General features: G+C 43.9%; 3 long non-coding RNA genes across 3 annotated transcripts; 2 read left to right on the top strand and 1 right to left on the bottom strand.

Moving 5' to 3' along the window:
- The first annotated feature begins 767 nt into the window (after nt 1–767).
- LOC120401991 lies at nt 768–8,069 on the top strand. Its single transcript, XR_005596895.1, has 3 exons — nt 768–817; nt 7,747–7,824; nt 7,926–8,069. It is a non-coding gene; the product is annotated as an uncharacterized LOC120401991 (long non-coding RNA).
- Nucleotides 7,783–16,425, bottom strand: LOC120401992. Its single transcript, XR_005596896.1, has 3 exons — nt 16,222–16,425; nt 11,892–12,111; nt 7,783–7,952 (listed from the first exon to the last, which is right to left on the bottom strand). It is a non-coding gene; the product is annotated as an uncharacterized LOC120401992 (long non-coding RNA).
- Nucleotides 9,957–10,926, top strand: LOC120401990. Its single transcript, XR_005596894.1, has 2 exons — nt 9,957–10,336; nt 10,585–10,926. It is a non-coding gene; the product is annotated as an uncharacterized LOC120401990 (long non-coding RNA).
- Nucleotides 16,426–19,801: the final 3,376 nt, after the last annotated feature.

The raw sequence follows: 19,801 nt of genomic DNA on the forward strand, positions 1-19,801 counted from the left end.
GAGTTTAGGGTTCAAATTAACCTATATTAATTATTCATGAAAAAATATGGACTCTGGCTCTTTTGAGCTCTTCTCACATTAACAAAAAGGGCCTGATTGAAAGTCCACTTAAATCAGGGGGTGTCTTTCCATTGGCATCAGGGCTGGCGCAACCCATTAGGTAACTTAGGCGGTCGCCTAGGGCGATAACATTTGGGGGGCGGCGACCGCAGTGGCCGGACCTTCTGTTGCCTCTGTCGGGGGCAGCATTTCGGGGGTGGGACCTTCCGCCGCCTAGGGCGGCAAAAAAGCTGGCGGCACTCCTGATGGGCATCAATCAGGTCCTGTATTTTGTGATGGAGCAAGGCCGGATGGCTACAGGAAAGTACTGAGGAGCAGGTATGTTAGCTCCAGGCTAAGCAAATCCCTAGTACCATGGGAACCAAAATGGCAGTTGCTCCAGGCTAATCAAGGCACCTGGGGCCAATTAAGAACTTTCTAGAAGGCACCGGAGAGAGCTACATTGATTGGAGCACCTGCAGCCAATCAGAACAGACTAATCAAGGCACCTGGGGCCAATTAAGAACTTTCTAGAAGGCACCGGAGAGAGCTACATTGATTGGAGCACCTGCAGCCAATCAGGACAGGCTAATCAAGTCACCTGGTATAAAAAGGGGAGCTCACTCCAGTCTAGGGAGGAGGAACCAGAGGAAAGAAGTGCGCATGAGGAGCTGGGAGCAAGAGACACAAGGAACTAAGAACTGAGAGGGGGTACTACTGGAGGATTGAGGAAAACACCATACAATCAAGCAGCATCAGACACAAGGAGGATCCTGTGGTGAGGATAAAGAAGGTGTTTGAAGGAGGCTATGGGGAAGTAGCCCAGGGAGCTGTAGCGATCAAGCAGCGGTTACAAGTAGCACTATAGAGACTGCTGCAATTCACAGGGCCCTGGGCTGGAACCCAGAGTAGAGGGCGGGCCCAGGTTCCCCCCTAGCCCCGCTACTCCTAATCAGACATAGGAGTAGTTGATCCAGTCTATGGGTTTCATCCAAGGGGAAAACCACTGAGGGGAAGAAATCTTCCAATAAGCGCAGGACCTACTAGAGGAGAGGAGGAACTTTGCCACAATTTGCACATAAAAATCACAAAGCATCAGTAGATATCAGATCTCCTTGAGTGGACATGCCTCATTCCTAATCTAGAACACACCAGTTCTAGGAGCTGTACTTAGTTCAAAGATGTACTAAACTATTCTGTGTTCCTCAATCAATACCTTTGACTGCAGATAAAATGGTGACTGTTACTTTTGATACATCACCTTGTGTAAGTTCTCTTCTCATCATATATTTTTAGGACAGAAAAATAATTTAAAAGCATTTGGGTCAAAAGCATTTAAAATATGGTCAGACATCAGTGGAACATGCCCCAACTAGGTTTTAAACGTGGCATGACTGTTTGATCCACAATTCTAACCATGTAACTTATTTTATCTCCAGGTATAGATAAAATAAACACCAAAAAATAAAACAAAATAAAGCAAAGTGCGATCCGAGGTCCTTGGTCCATAGTCCCATTGATATTAGCTTCCCAGGGACATAAGGATCACACGCAGTCTTGTAGTTTGGAATGTAAGCTAATGATTGTGTACAAGAAACAAATCCTTGGAATGTGTGCTCTGGTGAAACTACACACTGCTAAGAATTTGATCCTGAAATCTCAGTGGTGTAGCATGCTTGGGGAAGAGAGAACAAAGCTATGAGTGCTGCTGATCTGCTTCTAGTTGTTAGCATATTTATATTTGATCTCCTAGCATTCTGGATTAACTTTCACTGCAGGCAAAAGAGCAGATTGAAGTGTATTTTTAAATCTCCTATCCATACAATCATAATAAACAGAACACAACATGAAGGATTCTGGACAAATAGTAGACAACTGAACCCACCCATTAAACTTCCAAATCAATCACTCACATTGTGATTGGCTTTCAAGGCCTGTCTAGGTCATATTATGACTCCTTTATTAGTGTTTAAGGTCACCAGGAGACATGCAAGTGCATCCTATATCAGGAAGTGTCGTACGTCTCAAGAGTGAAATATTTGGCTTTTAGTACAAGCTGTGGCTGTGACTCGGAAATCCAGGGAAGTGAGTTAAATGCAGACAAGCTCCAGGCGCCACTGCCTCCACACTGCCTCACAGGAGATAGAATGGACTAGAATAATAGAGGCTTTCCTGCCATTCTCAATATTATGTTATATTTCTGTCCCATTGAGTTCCTCGAGGCCATTTTCCATTCTGCCCGGCTGGCCACAGGCAGTAATTCAAAGGAAAAGGCTTTCCGAAAGGCAGGTACACAGCACGAGAACGTGAAACAGTCTGATTTCATATTGGTGCCAGGCGATTGCTCCTGCAGGAAGGCAGATTAGAAGCCCGCAGTGTACACATTTTGTTAGGTGAGTGCAAGTCTGTATGTCTGTGTGACTGTGCTGCAGATTTATTGGTTTATTTATTGGCACTGGCCTGTAATTAGACTTGGCAAGCATGTGTGTGCACCCGTGTGTACACATGCACAAACAATCACACAATGTAAACCACACCCCCACCCCAAAATGACTAACCACAAACAAAGACTACTTACTATCAACGAAAAGGGAAAAGAAGGCAGGAACTGCAGCACTCAAATCCATCTCTCCACCTCTCCAAATCTTCAGATCAAGACTGGAAGATATGCTTTTACCAGACACAAGCTAGTGGGCGCAACACAGAAGTAATTGGATGAAATTCTGTTGCCTGTGGTATAGAGAAGGTCAGACTAGAAGATCTAATGGTTCCAGGGCTGGCTTTAGGGCGATTCAGCTGATTCCCTGGAATTGGGCCCCGCGGCCCTAAGAGGGCCCCGCAATGTCCTGAAGGAGCTGCCGCCAAAGTCCTGGCACTGTCAGCGGCGGCAGCTTAATCGTTGCCGCGGCAGCTCCTTCGAATCGGGGCCCCGCGGTGCCTAAAGCCGGCCATGAATGGTTCCTTTTGGCCTTAAAAATCATTGAAACTATGAAATCCCACATATATTTTTGTGCCTTTTGGTAGACAATGTCATAGCTTACCTAACTTTTGTTGCAGTCATTCCCCAACCCCATTGGTAATATTTTGTGGACAGTTAATGTGGTTCAACTCCAAGTCAGCATAAATGTACTGGAATAATAATAGTAATAATATCTAGCTCTTCTATAGTGCTTTTTCATCCATGGATCTCAAAATGCTTTACCAAGGACGTCAAGTGTCATTATCCGCATTTTACAGATGGGGAAATTAAGCCACAAGAAGGTGACGTGAATTGCTGTTCCTTTTTTATATAGAATGATTAAAAAGAGCTAAAGGAGATACAGCTGCTAGTAAATATTGATACAAAAATGTGCAAGGAAGCAGGATGAGTTTTCTTCAGTTACAAGATAAAGTAATTAATTATGCTGCATTTAGTATGTATAATGACAAAATTTGCCTCTGTCAATAATAGACAGAAACCCAATATAGACAGAAACAGACAAGGGCACACAAACACCAACAGTTTCAGTAGGTAAGAATAAAAGGTTTTCAGGTCTGTTTTTGCTATAGTGCAGTGGAACTTTTGTGAAGAGTCTGTGAAGTACTCACTGGCTGCATAAGAAAGACAACAAATGTTTATCCTATTAGCAGAGGAAAGCTATTAAGAAGTGATTCCGTCTAAATGACATAGATAAACTAAAAACAGAACTACTGGTCTCAATCTTAAAGAAATATTATATCTTAATGAAACGAGAGAAAATAACACTGTATTTAATAATTGGAACAGGAATGACTTCTCTAGGGTTGCTTAACTGTTTCCACTTATAGCATCCTGCTTTCAGACTTTCATAACTCTTGGAAACTTTCAGGCTAAAATTTTTCATATTTGGTCCCTGCCAAATTATTAGAGAGAAAGAGAGTGCGTGTATGTAAATTTAAATGAAAACAGTTCAACTACAGTTGGTTAAAAAAACCCATAAAATGTTTTGTGAAAAACTTTCAGATTTTGAAGTTCTCACCGTTTTGGGGGGATTCCAGATAGAGCCATTTTCTGTTTTTCACAAAACTGTTCGAATTTTTTACCAACATTTTTTCAAAATCATTTTTGAAAACATTATTAAAATTTTAAATGAAAAAAAAACCCTATGTTTTTAGTGGTAAAACTTTTTGGTAAACATAAAATTTTGAAAACAATTTTAATAATTTTTTTGATACACATATAGATTAACTTTTTTTTTGCTAAAATGGAAAATTTTGAAAATGTTGCCAATTTCCCCCCCAAAAAGTTCTGTGTTTACAAAAGGTAATTTTTATGAGAAATTTCCATGCACAAAAATTTCAGCTCTAGATTCATCTTTTTTGTTGGGGTGTGTGTGTGCGTGCGTGCGTGCACATGTGCATGCTTAAAGCGTGTTGAAAGTGGGGAAAAAATGACATTCCCTATATGTGCAAGGGAATGAGTTAAGGTTGTGCATGCAGCCTTGACCTCCTGGCTTCGGCGTGGTATGCCATGCAACTTTAATCTTCTATTAATGCACTTATGTATGCAATATAGTTTATATAAATACAAGGAGAACTGTGAGTTTTACTAAAAATGACGGTTTTGCCCTGAGGCATTTTATCCCAGTTGAAAAAGAGTCAGGAAACAGGTCAAGCTCATGGTAGGTCAAGCTCATCGTCTGGAACTGTCATAGGTCTCACCCCCACTTAGAGCTGTTGGGTTCCAAAATGGGGATCTGCATGGACTCCTCTAAACTAAAATCCTAGTTTAGATCTGGTAAAAGCTGCCACCACCCAATAATGTACGTGTATTGGGACACAGTCCTTCCCCAAAATCCTTGGGGATCCCAAGAGCCCCAAATCCATGGAGTTCTTACACCTAGGAGAAATAAACCATTCCCCCCTGCTTCCTCCCCCTCCCTTTTCCTAGGAGAGATACCGGGATCCAACTACAGAGGGATGCCTCCCTCCTCCCCTTTCCCTGAGAATCCACCCAAGGAAAGATCAACCAAGTCCTTAACAGAAAAGATTTATTAAAGAATAAAAAGAAAGTAAACTGCCTCTGTAATACCAAAATGGAACAATACATAGGGTCTAAACTTATTAATCTGGAGAGAATCCCCCCCCTCCTTTCTTTCTCAGTAAAACCAAAGTAACAGCAAACAGAAATAAAGAATTTTCTTCAGCAAACACACAATTGCAAATGTAGAAATCAAATTATAAGACTAATCCGCCTTTCTAATTAATACTCACTATTGGATAGTAGGAACTACTCCAGGAGAACTTGGAGACATGTCTGGCCTCTCTTAGATCCAAAAAGAGAACGAACAATCCAACAAAGAACACAGACAAAGGCTTCCCTCCACAGAGATTTGAAATTACCCTGTCCCTTGATTGGTCCTCTGGTTAGGTGTTTCTCAGGTTACTGAGCTTGTTAACCCTTCCCAGGTAAAAGAGACCTTAACCCTGATCTGTTTATTTATGACAGGAACCAACACCATCCATCCACTGACTAGCATCTGAGCACATCTGCTCATCTGCTCTACACTTCTTAGCTGACAATGAAACGTACAAGACTCCTATACACCAAACGCTTATGAGACTGGGATTCATTACAGTACCCTCTTCAGCAGTGGAGAAGAAGATTGGTGTGATTTGTTCATGGCAGACAAAGCAAATTAATAGTCTAACTTTAGGCCTACCACTTTTCACAATGTCCCTTAACATATCAGATTATATTTAATTACTACTGTTACCACAATAAGGGAAGCTCTGTTGGGACTCATCAGAACTGTATGTTTAGCAGAAGGTCTAGGGTAAACAGTACTGTTAGCACACATAGGTTGAGTTGGACTTTTGAGAACATTTGGAAAAGGTTTTCAACTTATTTCATATATGTTTTTGTTCCTGGTTTCCTGTTCCTCTATCTGGCACTCTCCCTCTAGTGAGGATAGCAAAAATATGACTAGGAGAGTATTGCTATAATGGGGCTTCCTCATTCCCTCGCCTCAAAGAAAAAAACATTTTGTCTGTGTAGAACTTGCAATCTCTCGTAAGCCTGAGGTGACTAGGAAAGGTTATGTGCAATCTGTCTAGCTCATGAAGCTCTGAGATCAGTAGTATGACAAACCTGGCTGTGCACTGTCAGACATTCATGGAAGGCTCACACACTTCCTATGAATTTCCTTTAGCAGTCACTGTATGTCACGTCTGGGCTCTATGAATCTGTTGGAAGATATTTACCGCCTGTTTCAAATGCAAGTACAAGGCAGATGAAATTAATTAGACATTTTATTTTGCTGCTTTGCTATCTAAAATTTCAAATGGAGGCTGACGGAGGGTACATTTCCCTCCATATAAAACATTAGCACACGGTACAGTGTCAGCTTACATAATAAAACAGGGATTGCAATAATCCTGCATAAAGTCGACTTTGTATGTTGAGAAGTATTATGCAGCAGGATCCAACATGAAAAGAATCATGACTCTTATTCCACCACTCTGGCCAAGTACCACGTTGTCTTTACTGGAAGACTAGTGTTCATCATGTGTTTAAAACTAAGAGTGGGAGAAGTTGGAACATAACATTATTGGAAGATGACAGTATAAATAATACTGTCTTGCTTTGCCTTTGTGTAGCTAGTACATCTGGAATATTATAGTGTGAGCATGGAGAGCATGCTATAGTTAAGGTTGAGTTCCAGCTTCTATTTAATGTCCCTTTTTCCAGCTTTTCATAACTTTCTCAAACAAGTAGGCTAGACAAATAGACTCTAAACTAGGAGACATACTCATCAGGGTTCCAAATTCCTCTCTGCCTCTTCTCCCTCTGGAGAGATACTTATCAATAGGTATCAAGCCAACAGCTCTACATCAAGGAATGTACAATTTCCACAAGTGTATAATGTTGGATCAAGAAAATTACAGGCTCTGGCAGCTATAGGGCTCTGATTTTTTCCCCTATTTTTCTTTTATTAACCAAATAATCAAGGACATTCCATGCAAAAACTTAGGTAGATAAGAATGGACTTTATAGAATGCAGACTGGCAGCTCCTCTTCATTTAGAGAGAAATATAAATGTTGGTATATACCCGGTGCTGTGCATGTGTGCGCACTCGTGTGTGTGTGCATGTGCACACACGCAGGTTAGTGATGTTTTGATTGCTACATACAAGAATTACGTACATTATAGCAATGCTGTTATTCTAAAGGTGTCACATCTCATCCCAGGATTCTTGTCTTTCCTCTGTCCACTGTGTTTCAGTGGTTACATTAGAGACTGGACACTCTTTTTTCAAAGAGATGTTTATGGTTTTTACCCACAACAGTGTATGCTAAGTCACTGCACGGCATGTGAGAAATATTTTTCAGTAACTGGGCTGGCAGGTCTATAGCCTCAGTCAAGGATGACTGGCATGAACCAGACATTTCTGGTATCCACTGTGTCTGTCCTGGAGCCCTTGCAAACTTTGAAGACCAGTGTTATAGGCTGAGGTGGATACTGACGTGAGCTCTGGTACACAGGAACTGGGCAGAGGCCATTTAGTTGAAAGATGCTAGTGAGATCTTTTATCAAAGGAAACAAATGGCATAATAACAATGTTTTTGTTAATTTCTCACAAGTACTTTATGGCTCCACGGAAAGTGGAACGTTGACAAAAATCTTGAAAACAGGATTTCATAATAAATTGCAATGGTGAAAATATTTATTTTTTCCTTCGGTGAAGTCCCTTTTCTTTGGGAACATTTTCTTCATGGTTCAGCAGGACATGGAGGCTGATGGTGCATGAAAACATATCACATTGGTGAGTACACTTTGCAGCAAAATCAGTACAAAGAATATCCAAACCTTTTGTTTCCTTACCACATTGCTCCCTTACTTTTCTCTCTTTCATCTGTTCCCCAGGCTTGCCTCCCCCACAAGCAGGCAGTTCTAGAAAAGAGTAAAAGGATCCAACCAGTAAACGGAGACCTTAAAAACTGAGGCTAGAAATGAGAAGGGAATTTCCCTTTACATTGTAAGGTTCTTTGATGTTCTGAGGTTCCACTGAAATGGTAAGACTTCAAAACTTGGTAACAGGGAAGCACTAATGGTGAAGTTCAGGAGGAGCCAGGGGACAAAGAGAAAATTAATTATTGCTGAGTCTTCCCAAAATGCTGGGAGAGAGACTAAACAATAGAAGAACACTCACTACGCTGTGGTGGGAAGGGAAGGAGTGTGTGTATATAAGACTGAGAGAGACAGTGAGAGAGACTAAGGCCTGGTCTACACTACAATTTTAGGTGGAATTTAGCAGCGTTACCTCGATTTAACCCTGGACCTGTCCACATGACAGAGCCCTTTCTTTCCACTTAAAGGGCTCTTTAAATAGATTTCTTTACTCCACCTCCGATGAGGGAATTAGCGCTGAAATTAGCCTTGCCAGGTCGAATTTGGGGTACTGTGGACGTAATTCGACGGTATTGCCCTCTGGGAGCTATTCCAGAGTGCTCCATTGTGACCGCTCTGGACAGCGCTCTCAACTCAGATGCACTGGCCAGGTAGACAGGAAAAGGCCTGTGAACTTTTGAATTTAATTTCCTGTTTGGAAAGTGTGGTGAGCTGATCAGCACAGGTGACCATGCAGAGCTCATCAGCATGATGTGCACATTGCTGGGTCAATTTCTTGTTTTGATCCACTCCATCTATCTTTTCCATCTTAGGCTGGCAGCAGACGGTGCAGTACGACTGCTAGCCATTGTCATCTCCTGGATGCTTGCCAGAAGACGGTGCAGTATGACTGCTAGCCATCGTCATCTCTGGCTGCTCGCCAGAAGAAGGAAATGACCTGGCTGAGTCACTCCCATGTCTGCCCAGGCGCCCTGACTGACCTCACTGAAGTCGGCTAAAAGAGCACCCAGGAGTATGACGACAATGGCTACCAATCGTAATGCACCGTCTGCTGCCAAAAGGCAATGAGCTGCTGCTGTGTAGCAATGCAGTCCCATGTCTGCCAACACTCAGGAGACGTACGGTGACGGTGAGCTGAGCGGGCTCCATGCTTGCCGTGGTATGACGTCTGCTCAGGTAACCCAGGAAAAAAGGCACAAAACGATTGTCTGACATTGCTTTCACTAAGGGAGGAAGGGGGGGGGGGGGCTGACGACATGTACCCAGAACCACTCGCGACACTGTTTTTGCCCCATCAGGCATTGGGATCTCAACCCAGAATTCCAATGAGCCGCAGAAACTGCAGGAACTGTGGGATAGCTACCCACAGTGCAACGCTCCGGAAGTCGATGCTAGCCTCGGTACTGTGGACGCAGTCCGCCGATTTAACGCACTTAGAGCATTTTGTGTGGGGACACACACAATCAACTGTATAAAAATGATTTCTAAAAAAAGACTTCTATAAATTCGACCTAATTTCGTAGTGTAGACATACCCTAAGTGTTTCTTATGCTCCCTCATCAATTGGAGGAGGATAGAAGAAAGGATGACCATATGATACACGTGCCAGCCCCGCTCCCACATTGCTCTCCTGAGGTTCCTCTTAATAGGTATATAATGTTGTGCACATTTTGTACTGCAGATAAGAGCCGTAACTAGGGATTTTTGTGCCCAAGACAAGGGCACATCCGGCTCTTCAGCGGTGGGTTCCTCTAGGAGGGAAGGACCGCCGCCGAATTTCCGCCAAAGAGCCGGACGTGCCACCCCCTCCCTTGCTGACAACAGGCAGCAATTTGATGGCAAGTCCCTCAGTCCCTCTCGGAGGGAAGGACTTGCCGCTGAATTGCCGCCGAATGAGAGACTTTCTGCGCCCCTCACCTTCTGCGCCCGAAGCAAGTGCCTCACTCGCCTTGCCCTCATTACAGCACTGCTGCAAATCCAAGTATGTATGAAGAGCTTTTAAAACCAGACTATTGATTCTGTTTAAAGGAAAGCTCACATGACATAATAGCAACAGTGACAAATCGAACGAGAGAAAACATATTTGAAAGAGTTTATCAAACAAGAGGATGAGGTGGGTAGGAAGTTTATGTAACCCATGTGCCTAACAGGGAGATCTCTCTTTAAGAGACCCATGCGGGAGATAGGAGTGAGTTGTGTCTGGGTCATTGTTGCTAGGCAGATTTAGCCCTCCACATCCAGAAGCACCTGGATTTTGGTTGGGGTAATTTGGGGTATGGTTCAACAGGTTTCCTGTTACTGAGGTCAGACTCCATACGGGCAGTTAGGGCAGCTGCTTTACAAAGGGCCATGTGTGAGTTGGGAGAAGCAGAGCCCAGGAGCAGAAAGCAGGCTGTTGTTCCTAACTCTGAAGCATTTTGCAGCAGGTTAGTGATATTGTTAACCCTCTAACAGGGAAACCTGGGTAATGTTAATAATAGCAAGGGGAGATTAGAAGGGAAAAATAATTTCTTCTATTTTAATTGTATGCTTTGAATGTTGTTTTGATTTTAGCCAAACTGTTCTAGTTAAATTGTCTAAACTAGTGCAATTCATCAACTTTCCTTTAAATGTAGTAATGGGGAAAGAGTCATTTATATTTTGCTATTCTCAGTTTTGTATTTTCTTGTAACAGGGGTTCTCTTTTTAAATCTACACTTACTTGATTAATCAGTTAGCTGACTGACTAACAGTGATTTCAGAAGAGGAAGGGTCTGCATGAATTCCAGTTGAAGATTCCTACAAGCAAGTGGAGGGAAGATGTTGTTTTTGACTCAGCAGACTATAGATTTGGTGATCAAAGACTCTAACAGAGATTCAAGTGAACTCAACCTATGCTTTTGGGAACTCTCAGTTTCTTCTCCCTGTTTTGGTGGCGACTGAACTGTTGAGATTTTATGTAGATTATATGTAGATCTATGGGGATTATAAAATAACCATGTTATGTTATAAAAATTAAATCATTATTTGTTTATCATACGATTTTATAAAGTATTAAATTAAATTAATTTCTTTAGTTCCTTTTGGGATTTGAATGTGGGGAGGCTGACCCTGTGCAATCCTTGCTGAAAAACCCTAGAGACTGAATTCTTGGTCTCCAGCTACATTTCTATGGGAATTGGGTTTCTTTTAGGCTCTGCAGGAGGGCAATGAAGTGAACTCTATTCCACCCAAAGGTTACATTTACTCATGTGCTTTACTCCCTAAAAGCTTGTTTACGTGGTAGATTACTGTGCAGCAATGTGAATCTACAGCACACTGGCTCACTGTGCAGTAATGTTCTGTGTGGACACTGTTTTGAAAGTCCAAGTGCAGCTTGGCAAGTATTTTTCCATAAGATGGGGTGCAAATGTTATCATGAACTTGTAAGTGCTTGTTATATGTCTGCAGGCTCGCAAAAATCTAAAACATTAGTATTTTAGCAGGAGGATGCTATCCTCATGCCCTGATGACTTTCATACCTCAGGAGTTTGGTCCTCCATGTGAGCGTTCCTCCTTAGTGATGGTGAGATCCCGTCGCTGGTGCCCTTGAAGAAGGCTTGGTTTTCATTTTTAAAAGAAAAAGTATGTTTCTAGCCACTTTTCTGGGCTGCACTTCTCTAGGATGAAGCTGGTGGTTTAGCAGTCTAAATGGAACTTGGAGAGAGGAGCACAGGTTGCAGGAGGGAAGAGTTTAGAGGAGGCACCAAGAAGTCATTGTGTGTGTACATGGTTGGAATGCTAACTGAAGTTGCACCACCTCTGTAAGTTGTTCTCTTAATAAGTTTAGTTTTAGAAAGTGTCCTTTCATGTTATTACCAGGTATGTGGTACATGAAACAAGGGGAGCTAAAGATACACACTTTTTATGTGAAATAATCAGCTATATTTGAGGTGAAAGCCAAAGAATCATCATTCTAGCTGCTGCTTGCTAAAACAGCTGCTTCGGCACATGTGTACCTACCATTGCTGTGGTAGCCACTGGAAGGGGAACTCCTCTTCTGCGTCCTCCAGTGCTCATTGGGTATGCACAACTTTGTTCCTGCAACCCCAGCCGCTGACTACTCCAGCAGGGCATGAGGAGCAGGATGAGAGGAAACACAGTGCAGCAGCAGTTCCACTGAGTGGGAGTCTCACAGTATCTGAAATCCAGCTGTCTTGCCTCTTCTGTCTGTCTGCCCAGCCTGGAATTTGAAAAGCCTGTACCAGTGGTCACAAAACTTTTGAGGGTCACATCCCCCACTTATCCTTGTCCATGTCTCCCTGCCCCACTGGAACTGGGGCCAGGAGTGGGGACCATCACAAAGTATAGTGTAGTTGCTAAGACAGAAGATCTAAAATAAACAGCAAAGGTAGAAGAAAATTACTTCAATAGCATATTTATGGACTCAGAGAACAGAAGTAAATAAACCAGTTGTATAGAACCAGTTTGAACACAAATGATTCCTTAGGCCAAAATTAGCAAGGCTGATTCAATTTAAGAATCTTTTGTCTTACATCTAGAATATCACTGAACTAAACTATTTCAGTTGCAGTGCCCTTCAGGTACCTATCCCACATTTCTCTGTACAGATCCTGGAAGCAGGTGGATTCTGGGAGACTTTGAAGGGCTAGTGGTGCACTCTGGGACATCAATGTAGATCTAGTAAAACTCTGTCACCTATTCCACATGCACAAGGGCACTAGTACAGTTCACACTGAACCAGTTCATAGCCTGGTTGAAAACATAGCTGGCTACAAACAGTTCTTAGAGCACATAAAAACTGGTTAGAGCACTTGGATGTTTTTCATGAGTGTTCTATGTGGTTCAAATGGATCTGGAAACAGTACATTTCTCCAGTGTAGGCCAGGCACATCATGACTTACGTATTGACCATTATCACATTGGGGATTCATGCCATTTCTTGAATTAATACCTGTTTTTTTTTTCTTTAAGAAGTCATTGGGGGCTGAGTGGAGAAGAGGGAAGTGTCTAGAATACATTGGCCTCTCACAGCTGTGAGAGGAGGACAGAGATTAAAACTATTGCCAAGACATCCAGGGAGACATGGGTCTTACCTAATAGAGTGTGTTGATTTATAAATAGCCCTGGGTGGTACATACAGTTTTCCAGGCCAGCTTCCTTGGTGAGGGCTTGATTCAGTGTTATCTGAGTTTTCAGAAGGTACCCTTAGAAAATGAACCCAGCCTTTTTTGCTGCTGACAATCCCAAGCAGAAGGGAGACACAAATCAGAACAAAGAGCCATTCCCTATAAAGGAGATGTCTGCACAAGCCACCAAAATATTGTCATCTATGTGTGCAACAGGTACCTCTTGTATATGGGAGGTCCTGTTTGAAAGTCTGTGATTATATCAATACTCTGAAATTCTTAGTGGCTATAGAATCATTGGGTGCTTTTTCACTGTACTAAGAACAATTAGTATAAGAGGGTATAAGAGCAACATTTCAGATAAGGTAAATGAGGTCTCTAGGGCTGCAGGCCTGACAGAGTATTGAAACCATGATTAAATAAAAGGTCAGGTGACCCAAGGTGGTAGAGGGGTAATAGGTCTTCTGATCACGACCAGAAATCCACCACTAGGGTTAAGTTAATTTGCACCAACTCCTTCAAGGGTAAGAAATACAGATTTAAGCAATGTCCCTTAATTATGACAATGCACATGGTACAGACTTCTATACAGAAAAAAAACGAGAGACTAATTCCTGTTATTCTCATGACTGAACTTAATATTTTTGTGTGAGGTTTTAAATAATTGGAAAAGCAGATTAGTAGAAAGTGGCACAAAATGTTAGAGTAGCTTCTTTTAGAATGGAGGATTTATTATACTGCATGTTCATAGATTCATATACTTAAGGTCAAAAGGGACCATTATGGTCATCTAGTCTGACCTCCTGCACAATGCAGGCCACAGAATCTCACCCACCCACCCACTCCTGTAACAAACCCCTAACCTATGTCTGAGTTATTGAAGTCCTCAAATCATGGTTTAAAGACCTCAAGGTGCAGAGAATCCTCCAGCAAGTGACCCGTGCCCCATGCTGCAAAGGAAGGCGAAAAACCTCCAGGGCCTCTGCCAATCTTCCTTGGAGGAAAATTCCTTCCCAACACCAAATATGGCGATCAGTTAAACCCTGAGCATGTGGGCAAGACTCACCAGCCAGCACCCAGGAAAGAATTCTCTGTAGTAACTCAGATCCCACCCCATCTAACGTCCCATCACAGACCATTGGGCCTATTTACCTGCTAATAATCAAAGATCAATTAATTGCCAATATTAGGCTGTCCCATCGCACCATCCCCTCCATAAACTTATCAAGCTTAGTCTTGAAGCCAGATATGTCTTTTGCTCCCACTACTCCCCTTGGAAGGCTGTTCCAGAACTTCACTCCTCTAATGGTTAGAAACCTTTGTCTAATTTCAAGTCTAAACTTCCTAGTGTCCAGTTGGTACTAAGCTTAAATAATTCCTCTCCCTCCCTGATATTTATCCCTCTGATATATTTATAAAGAGCAATCATATCTCCCCTCAGCCTTCTTTTGGTTAGGCTAAACAAGCCAAGCTCTTTCAGTCTCCTTTCATAAGACAGGTTTTCCATTCCTCGGATCATCCTAGTAGCCCTTCTCTGAACCTGTTCCAGTTTGAATTCATCCTTCTTAAACATGGGAGACCAGAACTGCACACATTATTCCAGATGAGATCTCACCAGTGCCTTGTATAACGGTACTAACACCTCCTTATCTTACTGGAAATACCTCGCCTGATGCATCCTAAAACCGCATTAGCTTTTTTAACGGCCATATCACATTGGCGTCTCATAGTCATCCTGTGATCAACCAATACTCCAAAGTCCTTCTCCTCCTCTGTTACTTCCAATGGATGTGTCCCCAATTTATAACCAAAATTCTTGTTATTAATCCCTAAATGCATGACCTTGCTCTTTTCACCAGTAAATTTCATCCTATTCTTATTACTCCAGTTTACAAGGTCATCCAGATCTTCCTGTATGATATCCCGGTCCTTCTCTGTGTTAGCAATACCTCCCAGCTTTGTGTCATCTGCAAACTTTATTAGAACATTCCCACTTTTTGTGCCAAGGTCAGTAATAAAAAGATTAAATAAGATTGGTCCCAAAACCGATCCCTGAGGAACTCCACTAGTAACCTCCTTCCAGCCTGACAGTTCACCTTTCAGTATGACCCATTGTAGTCTCCCCGTTGACCAGTTCCTTATCCACCTTTCAATTTTCATATTGATCCCCATCTTTTCCAATTTAACTAATAATTCCCCATGTGGAACCATAGCAAATGCCTTACTGAAATAGAGGTAAATTAGATCCACTGTGTTTCCTTTTTCTAAAAAATCTGTTACTTTCTCAAAGAAGGAGATCAGGTTGGTTTTGCATGATCTACCTTTTATAAAACCGTGTTGTATTTTGTCCCAATTACCCTTGACCTCAATGTCCTTAACTACTTTCTCCTTCAAATTTTTTCCAAAACCTTGCATACTACAGATGTTAAACTAACAAGCCTATAGTTACTCGGATCACTTTTTTTCCCTTTCTTAAAAATAGGAACTATGTTAGCAATTCTGCAGTCGTACCGTACAACCCCCAAATTTACTGATTCATTAAAAATTCTTGCTAATGGGCTTGCAATTTCATGTGCCCGTTTGTAAGAGTCCGGTGTGGGGGCTCGGCCGTCTCAGGTGCGGCCGGGAGCCAGGCCGCGTCACTACACGGCCTAAATCCGCAAATCAATCTCCGAAGGTCCACGGGCTCAGACCCTCAGGCAGGGGCTGAGCAAACAGAGTCAGTGGTTTAAGCCCCAAGCCCTCAGTCAGGGCGGGGCAGCAAACAGCAGTTCTAGGCTCAGACCCTCAGGCAGGGGCTGAGCACACAGAGTCAGTAATTTAAGCCCCAGGCCCTCAGTCAGGGCGGGGCAGCAAAACAGCAGTTCTAGGCTCAGATCCTTAGGCAGGAGCTGAGCTACACCAATAGTTCAGGGCTCAGGTCCTTGGCAGCAGGAGCTGAGCAACAACAATAGGTGAGTCCAGACTTCTGGGTCTGCGCTCTGGTGTGAGGGGGAGACTGCCACCCGTGAGAGGGGTAGCAGGGGGGACACAGGCCCGCCCACTCCACTGTGTCCCGGCCCGGGGCCCTAACAGCAGCAGTTAGTCTGCTGCTGGGTCAATGGGGTCCTGACCGCAACACACCGACATTGGCTCAACGTCTGCTGTAGCCAGACTGGGGTCAGCTACCCCGGGCTACTTTCCATTTCCCCCTCCATGGGTACCTGCTCAGTACTGGTGTCCGGCGTGGGGTACCACACCATGGGCTCCTCGTCGTGCTCAGTGTCGGCTAGCTCGGGCTGTTCCTCAGGACGCGGGTCGGGGTTACGCTCGGGTAGCTCCTCGGAGTACCGTGCTCGGGGAAGGCTCGGCCAGTCCACTTCAGGATACCGGGCTCGGGGAAGGCTCGGCCAGCCTTCTTCAGGGTACCGGGCTCGGGGAAGGCTCGGCCAGCCTTCTTCAGGGTACCGGGCTCGGGGAAGGCTCGGTCCCACAGGAGCTCGGTCAGGAGTGTCTGTCCTCTCCAGCCGCTGGGCTGCAACTGAGCGCTGGGCCGGGGCTCTTATACTTCCTGTCCCGCCCCTTGACTTCCGGGGGGTGGGGACAGGCGGCAATGGCTCCGCCCACTGTGGTGGCTGTTCTGGCTCCTCCCTCTCAGGAGCGCCCGGGTGCCAGGCCGCCTCACTACACCGTTCCTTTAATATTCTTGGATGAAGGTTATCTGGGCCCTCCGATTTTGTCCCATTAAGCTGTTCGAGTTTAGCTTCTACCTCGGATGTGGTAATATCTACCTCCATATCCTCATTCCCATTTGTCATCCTACCATTATCCCTAAGCTCCTCATTAGCCTCATTAAAGACTGAGGCAAAGTATTTCTTTAGGTATTGGGACAATATCTAAACAATATCTACCAGAAACAGGAAGAGACTTTGTAATTCCCCTTATATTTTCAGTTACATAGTTTTGCCACAGAGGGAAAAAAGGACAAATAGCTCCTGGAATGGCTGATTCAGACTATTTTATTTCTGGACTCTCAGTGAAAAGTGATTGCAGGTAGAGTATATAAACGCTTCCATAGTTTGAATAAAACTAACAACATTAACTATAAGTACAAATGGGCCAAAACCTCTGATTTCCCAATGAAAGAGGAATAATGGGATAGTAGCGTACACCAAGAACAGTGCTCCACCTGCAGCCAGATAGATGCTCAATATATGTTACAGAGTTTCTATTATACCCCTTACAAGATTATGGGCCTGTGATGCGGTGTCCACACAGCACAGCAGGTTGTTAGGACAATTAACCTGACAGGCTGCACCTGGGAAGAGCCAGGGACTGATGGGCTGATTGATGATGAAGCCCAGCTGGACAGAGGCAGCCTGAGCTTGTACAAAGCCTGCAAGCTGAGAACAGAAGAGGGTTGCGGAGGAAGTAGTTTGTAGTTACTCCCTAGGAGAAGGGTCTTGTGTGTGAGGCTAGTGAGATGCTGAAGAAAGAAGCAGTTTACAGATTCTTCCTGGGAGGAGAGAATTTGGGCTAGTAGACCCAGAAGATAGAGAAGGGCATAAGGAAGGAGTCCAGGGAAATAACAATAAGGTCTGGGAGGAAGTATCCTGTAGTTGCTAGATGTAGGATCGCTGGGCTGGATCCCAGAGTGATGATGGACCCAGATTCCCCTACCAGCTGCTGGTAAAGTTGTACAGAACCTGGCCTTGGACTGGAAGACTGTCTAGAGGGGCATGAGGCATTTGTCTGGTACTACAGAAGGGGAGGATTATATACTGGTCTGGATGGAGAGCTCTGTCAGAGCGAGAGCACCGCAAGTCCTGAAAAAGTGAAGAGGGATGTGGTCTGAGCAACCATCAGAAAGGGGGCATCTGACCTGAAAGAAGCTGATCCCCCACCCCCAATGTAACCCCAAGGAGGTATGCTAGTGGTGAGTGAACCCCATGGCAGGGCCATAAAATTGTCTCACAAGTAATGTTGAAGAAATTGCAATGAGGAAGGAAACCTTATAACTTGCAAAGTACAGCCCCAAAGTACAGAATTATTGGCAGAAAATTATATAAATTATCAAAAAACCACTGGGATGAGAAATATTGAGTTTTTCCCCATACAAGGTTGTTTTTGGACAGTGTAAATACTGAGATAGTGAATGCAAATACACACACATGTTTGTAAAAATGTTATTTTTAGCAGGGAACCAAACTACAGTAAAAGCTTGGAAGCCTGAATCCCCTATGAATTGTAATGACTGGTTATGGAGAATCTAGTATATGGTAAAAATGGACTTTGGATATAATTTTGAGTGATTTTAGGAATATAATTCTTAGTTTCTAAAGGAACCTAGGCACTTAAGAGCTTGTCATATTTACTTGCATTATGTCCTTTGCCCCTAAAGCTTTTTGAATGTAGGACTCAGGCACCTAAGTCACTTAGGCACTTCTGAAAACTTTGTCCTGGGGAGTCTAAATTTCATTGACTTTTTAATGAGACTTAGGACTCCTGAGGGACTAAGTCTCACTCCTACAAATGGGAATTTAGTACTTTTTTGAAGAGTTTGCAACTTGAAATGTCTGGTTTTTTTTGTTTTATTATTAAGTAAGCCTCCTTTCTTACATCACTTGGCAGAATATTTCAAACCCTGAGGGAACTGGACACCCAGACAACTCAGTTTGAAATTTTTGACTAATTTTTTTTCTCTATTTTGGAAAAAAAATAACTTGTGCATGTCAAGTGTCAGTGGAGAACTCCCTCTGTTTCAGAATAGAGGTTGCTAATGTTTGGTACTATGGCAGGGTATGAGACTTGCTATTTTATTTTGAAAGGGGGGATTGTGCAGTGGTTCACTTTGGTCAACATGAAAGTCATGAGGCTACTCTTGTGAGTAAATGCTCAACTGCTGTGCTTTGTTGTTCAGATGGCTTATTTAAGCTCTGGTTTGGCATATGTGTAATTTGAGGACTTCTTGATGCCAACTGGCAGAGCAGTACATAAGAGTTACAGGAATCCCTTGGATCTGGCATCTACCTACTAGTCCACCAAAGAATGTAACGCAAGGTCTGTAATGAAAGCTGTGTCACACTGCTCATGGATGTACAGAAAACGTGAAGTTATGTCTAAATACTGAAAATTATGTTCTCTAGATCTAAAAGGTGATGCACGTACCCCTGACAGGAAGTGGGGAAGGCGCACTTATTCTGGCTGGTCATGTGCGAATTATGAGTATGATTCACAATGGATGTCCATTTATAGTTATGGTTGCTAACTTTCTAGTCGCACAAAACTGAACACCCTTCCCCAAGGCCCTGCCCACTACATTCCCCCTCCCTCAGTGGCTTGCTCTCTTTTCCCCCGCCCCACTCACTTTCACTGGGCTGGGGCAGGGAGTTGGGGTGGGGCTGGGGATGAAGGGTTTGGGGTGCAGGAGGGGGGTCCAGACTGGGGCTGAGGGATTTGGAGTGTGGGAGTGGGCTGCAGGCTGAGGCAGGGGCTTAGGGTGCAGGGCGGTGAGGGCTCTGGGCTGGGGTCAGGGATGAGGGCTTTGGGGTGCAGGAGGGTGCTCTGGGTTTGGAGGGGGCTCAGAGCTGGGGCAAGGGTTTGGGGGTTGGGGGCACGGGCTTACCTTGGGCAGCTTCCCGTCAGGGGAGCTCTGGCACTGCAGCGCACCCTGGAAGCAGCCAGCAGGTCTGGAGTGGGGAAGAGGGGCCCAGGAGGCTCCATGTGCTGCTCTTGCCTGCAGGCATTGCCTCCCCTTTTCCAGCCAAGGGAGTGCAGAGACAGTGCTTGGGGTCGGGGCAGTGC

The sequence above is a fragment of the Mauremys reevesii genome, linkage group 3, assembly GCF_016161935.1.
Source record: "Mauremys reevesii isolate NIE-2019 linkage group 3, ASM1616193v1, whole genome shotgun sequence".
Lineage (NCBI taxonomy): Eukaryota > Metazoa > Chordata > Testudines > Geoemydidae > Mauremys > Mauremys reevesii.